The sequence below is a fragment of the Saccostrea cucullata genome, unplaced genomic scaffold (genome assembly GCF_032062105.1).
Source record: "Saccostrea cucullata isolate Sc308-1 unplaced genomic scaffold, CSIRO_AGI_Scuc_v1 ctg3866, whole genome shotgun sequence".
NCBI classification, from domain to species: Eukaryota; Metazoa; Mollusca; class Bivalvia; order Ostreida; family Ostreidae; genus Saccostrea; species Saccostrea cuccullata.
In genome coordinates this window covers 39122-51892 of record NW_026932616.1, presented here as the reverse complement: position 1 = coordinate 51892, position 12771 = coordinate 39122, and positions in this window count along the sequence as shown.

Here is a 12771-nt window from a genome sequence, read left to right as displayed (position 1 = left end):
AACTATTCAGGGGGACCTGATGTCCTAGTTAAGCGTACGTTTTACCCTTCTGAAAAGTCCTCGGTGTCCCACCGTGTCCAGTAAATTCGCTCTGTGGGAAACCCTCAATCAATACACTGCCATATTGATTGATCTTCAAAAACTATGAATACATGTAACCTTCAATTTCAATACAGTAAAAAGAACAGATGGATGTAGTGGACAAGAAAACACGAACAATTTATTACTACATATTGTGCCCATAGTGAACCAAAGGTGACGAAGAATAAATCCAAAAAAGAACAACAATTTTTTTTCCAAAGTAAAACAAAAGCAGGTAAGCATCTTTTCGAGACCAATAGTTACATTATATATGTGTATCCTAATCAATTTTCTTGAAGAAAATATGGGTGCATCATGTCTTGATTATGATTTTTCCATTTCTGTAAAAAACTGTAAAGCATTTTCAAAAAGTATAAAATTAACAATGGTTCATATTATATGAAAGAGTTATGTTGAAATTAAATTCAGAACGTAATACCATGACACTGATAAGTCTTATCACGACACATCCTTTCTTACTGTACATTTTCAGAAAAATAAATCAGAAAATTAAATTGTTTCATATTTTGTCATATAAAGGATAACACTTGTTTCAGAAAGCTTCCATTTTTCATTTCACAGTTTTTGCTTTTATTTATTTATCTTTAAGCCCAAATGACTTCGGAAGTTTTTTGATATTGATGGAAAACGTTTTAAGAAAATACATCTGCACACACAATTTATGACATTAATGAATGAAAATATTCAAAATTAGGGCCTGCCGTCAATTACTTAATTTTAAAAATAGTATGGGTTTATCATTCCCACAGCTTTTGACTGACAATATAAGTAAGATAAAAAAAAATAAATAACGATATTCACACATAATACAGTTAAAATTACGATAACAGGTATCAAAACACAAACAGCACATATATTATGAATATAAATATAACAAAATAAGAATAAATCAAAATGAACTTCAAAATTATAGTTTATAAAAAGATAGTCTATGATTAATATTTTGTGAAATAAAATAAAACTAGAGGTACGTGTGCTATATGCAATGAGCTCAATAAATATTTATAGCCCCCCCCCCCCTCCTCCAATCTCTTATACTGTACAAGTTTTGCGATTTTGTTTTACGGAAATGTGTAAAGAAAAATGACTTGTGGTACCCTAATGTTATTCAGAAGCCGCCATATCTCACGTCATATGTAAGAATATAAACGCAATGTCAATCTTTTGCCATGAAAATCCTAAAATACCTGTCGGATCGAAAAGTAAAATAGGAGGGGCACAATGGCAATATGTAATACAGACTTTGTGAAAGTGTAATTTAATTTCACTCAGTGGTAAAGCGAATAAGAGGAGTTGCGAATAAGAGATGGGAACCCCCGAAGCGAAACTGACAGACAGACGGACGTGCGGCAGACCCTCTCCATCATACCCTTCATCATCTTTTCAAGCTGGAAGTAGCAGTTTTGCTGAGTAAAATGTATACTTTGTAATGTCATAGATTCATAGTTCATGTACATTTACTTATTGATAAAAGAAACAAGCAAACTTAACTCAAAACAGGGGAAAAAACTAAAGACAAATTGAACAAAAGCAAAACTAAAGATTAAGATCTGCAGAAACCACACTAACAGGAATTGATTCTCCTTTCCCATTTTTGATTCAAATCTGTCTTTAAAGTAATTGTAAATTTAAACGATAGATACCTCAAAATACTGGTTAAACTTTATCAAAACTTAAATATATTAATGTATTAGTCAAAATGTAAAAACTGTGAAAAAAACCAACTGCCAGTAAAAATAAATAACCAAGAAAAATCACAAAGAACAAAATACGGTTGTAACCACTATCGGCCTAGTAAATTCGTAAAAAAAAATAAACTATTACATCTTCAGAAATAAAGTGTGATATATCTTGTACACGATCTGGTCTATCTGATCACGGATGTAAAAAAAGTTACAAAAACGCTACGTAAATTTCAAAACCATACAATGTATCAATATATTCTTAAAAAATGGCAGTTTTTATATCTTTGATCTCAAAATTTACTGTGGCCGCAATGAACGCGATTCATGAAACTTACATATATATTTTTTTAAAACGCAACAATTTTTCGATTTTACAACACCTTGTGAATCGCGTTTGTTGTGGCCAATATTAAATTATGTCTATGTGTTATTCTGAGTATCTAGATGAGGAATCTAATGTGAACTTATTTTTTTAATTAAAGGCACCGTAATTTATGTAAAAAAAATTAAAAAGTTTTCAGAATGAGTAATTAAGTCGACTCATTATCTTGAAGAACAAAGATTTAACAATAAATTAGGTAGACAATATATTTTAGCCACCCTTCAGGTAGAAATTACCGATAGGGATAACTTTAGATCAGCATGCTAAACGATTGAAGTATCAACTGACCCCCCGCCCCAAAAAAGAAAAAAAAAATATATATATATATATATATATATATATAAAGAAAAAAATATTGTTGTAAAAGTTCGCAGATAAGAAAAATGTGCAAATAATCAAGATTTTTAACCCTTTTTAATGTTTTTTTTGCAACTGATATAATTGTTTGTTTTTCGCCTGGAAATGATTATGAATATTATACATGTACGAATATGAATATTACGCAATAAACTCATAGATGAAGTCACAATTGATCGTGTAAAACAATTCATGTTTTTTTAGTTTTTTTTTTTAGTTGTCATTAATAATATTTATTTAGAACTTCACAATTCCTTAGGAAAAGTAATTTGAAAGATATATGACAATTTATAATTGTGAAGAGATCCTGAAACTAAATATCATTGAGATGGTGGCCATCTCAAAGGGCCCCGCGTTCAACAATGAACCTGAAAATGTAAGGTCGTTTAAAAGGGATTATTTTGAAGAGGAACATTTGTGTTATACAGTAAAAGTCATTTAGTACGACTTCATGGATACTGCAAATTTAATAATATTTATCGAAGTTATCTTGTATCCCAAGTTATATAAATTTACTTGAATTAAAGGCAAAGAATTAGGCACCGAACAAAGATTTTAAACAGAAAGGGTAATTCTGACCATGACCTAGAAACTTCGACCAAGGTCACTGCAGATCCACTGACCAGTGGATCTCTATGAGTGAAGTAATAGCCAGATTGGGCAAACAAAAGAAAAAATATACTCCAGACTAGGATTTTTCATATCATTCTGCTATGACCTTGACCTTTGACCTAGAAACTTTGTTCAAGGTCGCCGCACCCCAGTTACCCAAAGACACTCTCTGGATGAAGTATGAGCTAGTTATGGCCAAGGAGAGAGAAGATATGCTCCAGACAAGGATTTTTCATATAATTCTGCTATGACCTTGATCTTCAACCTAGATACTTGGTTCAAGGTCACTGCACATCGGTTACACAAAGGCACTCTGTGGGTGAAGTATGAACTGAATATGGCCAAGGAGAGAGAAGATATGCTCTGGTCAAGGATTTTTCATTTAATTATCTATGACTTTGACCTTTGACCTAGAAAGCTGGTTCAAGGTCACTGAACATTGCTTACCCAAAGGCATTCTTTGGGTGACGTATGAGCCAGATTGGGCCAAGGAGAGAGAAGATATGCTCCGGACAAGGATTTTTCATGTACTTCAGCTATGACCTTGACCTTTGACCTAGAAATCTGGTTCAAGGTCACTGCACACCGGTTACCCAAAGGCACTCTGTGGGTGAAGTATGAGCCAGATTGGGCCAAGGAGAGAGAAGATATGCCCCGGACAAGAGATCTCGGACGGACGGACGGACAGACTGATCACTATAGGGCGCCCGCCGAGCGGGGCCCTAATTATGTGGACAAGAAAATTTAATTGTTTTCACCCTCAATATGGAGGTGTCTGGTTGATCAAGTAACATCAATCGATCCACTTATTTAAAATAAAACAAATGTCTGTGTAAAATTGTTAACAAACACATTGTTGCATTTTCCTTCTTAAATACGTTCTGAAATCCAAAAAAAGAAAGAAAATATGACAGATTTATTTTTTTTCAAGGAAAGTTGTCCAACAGATCTAGTCATTGTCGCTACGTAAATATCAATATCTCGTATACCCGATTGCATAAAGATCATATAAGTGAGCATCATTATTTTTAGTGTATTACATAAAATGGTATTATAAATAAAAACCAATGCCTTTGTGTATATTAAGTGGTACACATTGTACATATTACAAGTTCATTACACTGTAAGTATGCTCTAAGTATATAATTTAATTTAATTATAAAATGGGGGGGGGGGGGGGGGGGCAGGGCACTTGAACTGACTCCGTATTGTTGTTTTTCCCCCATACATTGCAACAGAGTTGTTGGGGGTTATATAAATGAGTTATATACAAATGAGTTATACATATATATATATATATATATATATATATATATATATATATATATATATATATATATATATATATATATATATATAGACCCTAAAACGTGCTACTACACCACTTGAACGGTACGGTTTGGTACGCTTTGTGCACGGAACGGTACGCTTTAAGAACGGAACGGTTCGTTTTGTGAACGGTACGGTACGCTTTGTGCACTGAACGGTTCGCTTTGTTCACGGAACGGTTCGCTTTGTACACGGAACGGTACGCTTTGTGGACGGTACGTTTCGTTTCTTGCACGGAACGGTTCGTTTTGTGAACGGTACGCTTTGGGAGACGGTATGCAAATGAAGTGGGCGGAGCCTGTTAGCTTTAATTTTTGATTGGCTGCTAAAAATTAAATCATTTCAAATGACTTTTGAAGTACTTAATACACGTATATAATTATATTTCCGCTTTTAACAAATTAATTTCTCGGTTTCAATTTAAACATTAATTTACACTACAGGGGTGATTGAGGAAAAATGAAAAAAAATGAAAGGAAGGAAAAACATCATCCCATCGATGTTTTTGACATTATGTATAGATATGTATTAATATATATAGAACTCGTAAAGATGTCTGTGCTTATTATTTACATATGCTGAACATTCATTTTAAAACGGAAAAAAATTTAATAAATATTTTTTTTTCACTTTCAAATAAAGTTGTAAGATAATTAAAAGGAATTAATATATATATCGGGTATATACTTGTTCTATACATATAACGCTACGCACATATGTAACTTATTTTTAATTCATTGATCTATAGAAATAAATAGGACTCTTCCTGCTTCATTTTTATTCCTAGTAATTAGATATGTACATTGTTTTTTTTTAATTTTTAAAATAATAGATCTACCGTTCAAATGTTAGCTTCAGAAGAAAAATATCAGTAAACAAAATAAATACGAAAATCGGCAGCAGAAACATGAAATCAATACAATAATTTCCGGGCGCTTTATCGCTACAGAAAACCTTCTTTTTACAGACAAGTATTTATGTTTTCAATAATCCTTTCAGTGTATTAAGTAATTATTTTTCTTTATTTTATTAAGTTATTCTCTTCTTGTAAAGTCTGTAAAAACGATATCGTGAATGAGAGATAGAGAGAGGGGGGATAGAGAGAGAGATGCAATCCCTTAATACATTATCTGTAAAAAAAAAAATAACTTGTATTTATTCCCATTCTTCGTTTTATTTACATCGCCAAAGTCACAATTAATCAGTCTATGATTCAATTTAATCAACTCCTTTACAACTATTGTTCAATGAATAATCCGTTCTCTGTACATGCATGCTGTACGCATGAAATTCTCGTGCATCACCTGTCAATCAAAATGGTATGACGCTTTGTAACCCGGAAAGTCTATTTACGCAGGAAGAATTTCTCCTGTGATTTGATTCATTCTTATGGTCAGTTCATAAGTCACACCTGTTCAAAAAAATGTTGGGTCACAGCCGGAGGGGCGGGGGTGCAAATAAAACACACCAGTCCTTTCAAATTATTTAGTTCTGACCACATCAAGTGTATATAAAAACTTAGCTGACATCCAGCAAACTCATCTTCCAGCTTTCACCACAACAATGATTATAAATCTACTTCCTACATTATCCTTTTTCAGACAAAAATGAAGCATGTATCCCTAAATTATAATTTTCTTTTTTTAAGCACAATTTAAAGTCTCATATAGTTGCATAAGTATTGCCTTCTAGAGGGGAGGGGGGGGTGTAACAAACATAACTCGAATGGCTTGAAACAGGATTGATATTTTTTAAATTTCATTTTATTTAGTAAATTATCTTTTTTCAGACACTAATAAGGATGTTTCCTGTAGATTATTATTTTTTTACTTACAACGTACGATTTTGCAGACTTCTAAAGAACTTTCGACCAGCTAATTCGTATTGCTTTCTACAAAGGGATTGGGATACAGTGTAACAAACCTTATGATATCTTTATTTTTTCGCAAACTTTTTTTTTCATTTTTCATGAGATGTATTTCAGAATGAAGTAATATTTATACTGCAGTTTGCACATTTTATTTGCAAGAAATTCGGCTGGCGATTTTTGTATGTGCAGCGTGAAAGTTTATCACAGTTTTATTAGTAAGATTATCATCTCTGTCAGTTCAGTAGAAATATTCACGTTTACCGCATGTAATATTTTAATCCATATTTTACATGATTACAGATTTTCAGTGTAAGTAAAACTGCACCAATGACTCGCCTTTAGTAAAAATCTTAACGGAATTAATGTGAGAGTCTAATACGGTTCTTTTTAAAATTTTTACTCTAGACAGTTAATCTATGTTTTATAATTCTTACAAAATAATTCATTAGTAAAATCACGCATCTGATATGTATTACATAAGAATGCATACTTACGACAAAAATCTTGTATCCGATAAGATTTAATAATTTAAATGAGCAAAATTAAAATCAAAAATAGAGACCACCAGGGAATAAATTCATGATAGCGTGTTCTTTCTTATTGGTATTATAGTCTATTGAACATATTTTTATGTCAAATATAATTATAGGATTATGAAACATGAATGTACATGTACACATTGAAAGAGGATTTTTTCCCCGGGCACGAGCACGATAATATTGAATTTTGGGGCACCTTATAATTTTATTTTAAATATCTGTATAATTTTAAAAATTACGATTATCAAAAAACTAATATTTCAAAAGAAAACTGATTTAATTTGCTAATATAAAGAAAATGAAAGACTTCAAAGACACCGACATCGTTCGAGGTCCACAATGCCCCGTACGTGTTTTACGGGGAAAACTCCTGGCCTGCACTGTACGTTTGGCCACAAACACAACCAGTTGATCTAATTTATAGCAAATAAGAAATCGTCTCACACTCTGTCCAGTTGTTTTAAAGTTGTATTTTGCTTCGAGTAGTTTCCTTATTTTCACAGTTGAAGGCCCAGAAGCATATGCATGATACTCGATAATGGTTTTCGAACAGGCAGACACAACGTTAACCCCCGTCCTCCTTTCACAGGCGTTGTAGCGAGAAATAAACCAAAATGACTTATTTGGTCATTACATGATTCAAAAATCATTGGGGGTGTGGTTTGTATAATTAACCAAAGAACGGTACGGTTCGTTTCTTGCACGGAACGGTACGCTTTGTGGACGGTACGGTACGCTTTGCGAACGGAATGGTTCGCTTTGAGAACGATACGGTACGCTTTGTGCACGGAACGGTACGCTTTGTTCACGGAACGGTACGCTTTTTGCACGGAACGGTACGTGTTGTTCACGGTACGGTACGCTTTCTGCACGGAACGGTACGGTTCGTTTTTGAGGTGTAGTAGCACGGTTTAGGGTCTGTATATATATATATATATATATATATATATATATATATATATATATATATATATATATATATCCAAAATTTAAATAGTGTCTCAGTAATCGGATAACAATATTAAAATTAAGCTTAACTGAGGATTTTTGTGTTTTCTTTTTACCATTTTTTAATATATATATATATATATATATATATATATATATATATATATATATATATATATATATATATGTATGTATGTATGTATATAAGTGGGTGCAAATGAACAGATGAATAAATATTCATTTTAACTGGCTTGCACTTGCATTTTTTTCTTATTTTACTTGCTCTCCTTATTTTACCTATCAATTGTAAATTGGATTCGGAATTTTCTTTCGACTTTCCTGGTCAACACAGACAGCGGTAAATAAGTAAATATAGTTGAATTTCAATTGACGATATTAAAAGAAAATGCATAAAAGGGTGAACTGTCTTCTATAAATCTTTTCAAGTACAATTGCACGAGATAAGATTGTAACAACCTGAGGTTTCTTTTTCCTAGCAATAAAATTAATTCAGTTTATCGTGAAAATGGCAATCATGAAGTCGGCCTTTCGCACATTTAGTCTATTAATTTGTTAGACTAAATGTGCGAAAGGCCGACTTCAGATTTCCATTTTCACGATAAACTTAATTAATTTTATTGCTAGGAAAGAGAAACCTCAGTGTGCTTAAAACTTTTTTTTATCACATTGCATTGTCAGTAATAAAACTTGTTTTATAATCGCTAAAATTATGAGAAATATTATCGATTTACAGCTTCTTACACGAACGAGCATTTTATTTTCGAAAGGGGGTAGCAGGTTTTCAAAAAACAAACAAACAGGCATATCGCCATTATATATATTGCAAATAAATATGCTATCCTCCTCTGGGAATGAAGTAATGAAGTCTAATCTGACCTTGACTGGGGGTATTAACACCAGTCCAAAACACTGTATGTAGGTTTGATTGTCATGCTTGTCAAATTTACAGGGAAATAAAATTGTCTCTGAAACACACGTGCTGTCATACAGCGGTATAAAAGTAAATTATCTGAAAAGAACCGATCCCTACCATAAATTTAAATAAATAAATGACCGTCCCTTAATTAATAACTAAGAGTTCAGTTTTATTGATGTTGACTTACTATATTCTGTTATAATATAAATTACTTGTACGTTCCTATATCAAATATGTCAAAATTAAAATATTTTTTGTATTAAACGTGATGAAAAGACATTAGTTTTAGCTTTGCTATGAATATATTAAATGTATGGAACGGTTTTCAAAAATATTGTGTCTTGGGGGCGGGGGGGGGGGATGTAGTGGGGAGGAAGGGGTGTGTTCTCTTCTATGATGTAACCTTGTCACTCAGTTTCCCAAGAAGACTTCTAAAAGTTCTGAAACCACACCACAAATTTAAAATTGACTATATGTGCAGTTGCACACACTAAGTTGTATGTTATTAATGTAAAGCTGCGAGAATGTTTTGTAGCATGGTGGAGTCACACAAAAATGTTCTTTTCACAGTTTCTCTTTTCTGCGATTCCGATTCCACACAACTTTTCCTAAACAAAAATCTTGCGTTTCCTAAACAAGTTTAGCTGCTTTTCCGAGATGATGTTTTTTTTTATTTTCCGCCTCTTACGGTATTTTACCATGTACCTCTTAATTTCGAGAGCTAAGTAAAATCTGTTTTTCCTTGATCACCACTGTCTTAAGTAATTTTCAGAGATGTTTATTTTTTTTGTTTCAATTGTAGTAATCTCTTTTACACTGGTTTTATTGATCGGTAATTGTACGAAACATCGGCATTCTTTAAATTATTGAACTTTCTAAAAATAAATTCATAGTATATTATGTCTCGTACGTGTGTGCAATTGTACACATGTAAGGAGGGAAATACGTGTAAATGCAGGTACATTTTGGCAACCGATTGATGATAAGTGCTTACCGTAACTATTCAAAAATCGCAGAAAATCATAAAAAAAATTATGGCAGCGTCTTGACTCTGCTTTGGCAACTTTGCTTCAGGAGGTCTTATTATTGTTTGCAGTCGACTGTAAAGTTTTACGTTACGTCACGATCTAGTTTGACCGATGCGTCCATCGTAAACAATACATGCCCCGACATAAGATCTCTTTGATTGTTCAACTCATTATTTAGGCAGAGTCAAGTATTACATGAAATTTCGGACGAACAACTCAGAATGTTTTTTTTTTTAATTTAAATATTTGAACATTGTTTAATGCTTATCAAGAAATAAATCATCGTATTACAGTGAAGTCGCCAATTCCGGGTCACGTCAGGGTGTTTCTTTGATATCTTGTAAATCTGTTTAATTTAAATACAAATAGTGAGTCATCTAAAAACCCTTTTGTTTTCAAAGCAGCTGCACGGGAACAATATTTACAGGGGTATATCAGCAAGGCCTAGCTTCCCCAGTTACGAATCATTTTCTCCATTTCATGTGACTTTACAGTCGTGTACTATTCATGGAACGTTTCGGAGCACGATTTTTATGAGGATGAAAAATAAAACAATTCATGCAGCTTGTAAAAAAAGTAAAACAACCACAGATATATGTTTAAATTATTTTTAAAACAATTACAACAAAACATGATGAATTAAAAATGTATTAGGATTAAAAATAATACAATTAAGTTCGTTTATTTAAAAAATGCATTTGAAGGGTTAACTCGATTTTAATTTTTAGAAAAAAATATTTTCCAGTTAGAATACTTATGATAACCAAGATAAATACATGGTTGTCGATTGGTTTTGTACATAGAATTTTGACATGTTCATGCCACGAGATTGTGTGACCCGCAAATGGAGAAACTACTACAGTTTGATTTAATAATCATGATTTAATAATGCATTTGCCGTACTTTCGAATTATCATCTATTTATCTTTAACTTTTAGATCAGCCTTTCTGAAGCGAACAAAAAACAAAAAAAGTAGCCCGTCACAGCAACAGAGACATTCAAGTCTATAATGCGTGCGTTTCAGAATTTCGATTGTCGGATGTTCACTTAAATTTTATATTCAAAATTTTGTAATTAATCACATACAGAAAGACCAGTTCTTTATGACCAGCGTATTCATTAAGTTTTTTGCGCTTAAATTTTAACACTAGGCATAAAATACACCCGAGTGACCCAGAATTGGAGACGACCTGGAATTGGCGACTACACTGTAGTCTAAGAGAAAAAAGAACATCGCAATCTTTATGCGCTATCAGTATTTGGATATTTGGATATTAAAATTGAATTCTATGAACAAATATTATATAAAACAATATTATTGCAGATAATTAAATTTATGCCTCTATGAGAAATATATTATCTTTTACACCTTAGGATAAGTCCGTATCTCCCTGCGCAGTCTGCAGGATATGTGCCTTTAGTGCAGCGCAGTTATCATATAACCTTTCATTGCGAAAGCGCAAGCGTTTCCCTTCTCGACAGTAAACCAATCAAAATCCTTGATTTTGTTGCGCCATTTTTGTTAGCCTGGTAGTGCCTTGAAAAAAAAAACCCACCACCCACCCTTTTTTGGGGTTTTTGGTTTTATATTATTTTATAACTTGTCATTCGTTTCTTGGATTGGCGCAATTGTTTGAACGCCTCCAATGATTTACTCATTTATGTTATATTTTATGCATATTTACATGTACTCTGATATGTTCACTGCGTGTAAATTTCTAGTCAGTCTCAGGGGGATCACACTTGTACCTTTCACCTTTGTACATGTAACCTGTATTGTTTGATATTAGGTGATCCCCCTTAATGATTTGTTTTACCTTTTACTTTATGTCATTGAATAAAATGACATAATCGACAAAACTGTATATCTGTGTTTGGTTGTTTTTCACTGCACTATCAGGCTGATCTTTCTTATAGGAGGCATAAAAGATAGAAACTCTTAGGGTATATAATTTGATTTCTTTATAATTAATGCAAACTGAAATTCATTATGCATCCTACGTTTTGTTTTCATTGGTAGGAAATTTCTTATTAATGTAAAAAGCGAAGAGCGCAATATTTCCAGTATTTAACCTAAATTGTATAAATAATTTATTTTTAAAAATGAATACAGAGAGTGTCTTCTTTGGACAATGAAAGGTTTGGATTTTACATTTTAAAAACACAGACTCGTTGTCATTACAGTGAAACTTCTCCAAATCGGTCCCCCTGGAAACCGGTTCTCCCTGAACATCGGCCAAATTCATAAGTCCCGGCAAAATTCTTAACCTTTCTTTTCACATAAACTCTCGTAACACCTGCCACTTTTCCAAGAACAAAAGTTAAGAAACGTAGGAAATTTCCCCTCATCATATCGGCCACTTTTTGATTACAAGAAATTTTACTGTCATTGGCCAGAGGCGTAATAATGACCGGCCGGAGTTGTGAAAAATAGCCTACCCACGATAATTCAGAGGTGTGAAAAACAGAATATGGCCTCATAGGGTTTTCTATTGTTTAGCTGTCTTGAAGGGGTAGTCATCGTGCCAGACAAAGTAAATGGCCGGTATAAGCTGTGTACATATAATTAACATCAATTAACCTTGAATTAATAAAAAAAAATCATGCAACTAATAAATCTAAATCACAGAATGAATCAACAAATTCTCGCACGCCATATTGCATCATCTTTTTAAATACACATAAGGGGCCTTAAAATTTGGAAACTGTTAAAAAATGCTGAGAAAATAAAATAAAATGTTTACCAAAATAGACATTTCATAATTAAAATAACAGAAGTTTTGCTCAGAAATGTTTTAATTACTTACTTTTAACTGAAGTAGAAACATTTTTTTAATGACGTAAGCGATACACAGATACACATGCAGTATTCTGTACACTGTAAAAAATGCGCTTAGAAAATAAACACTTCCATTACGTGTTTTGACCTAAACATGTATAAGATTGTGTTTAACGGCTAAACACTTAGGTCTAAACGTGTG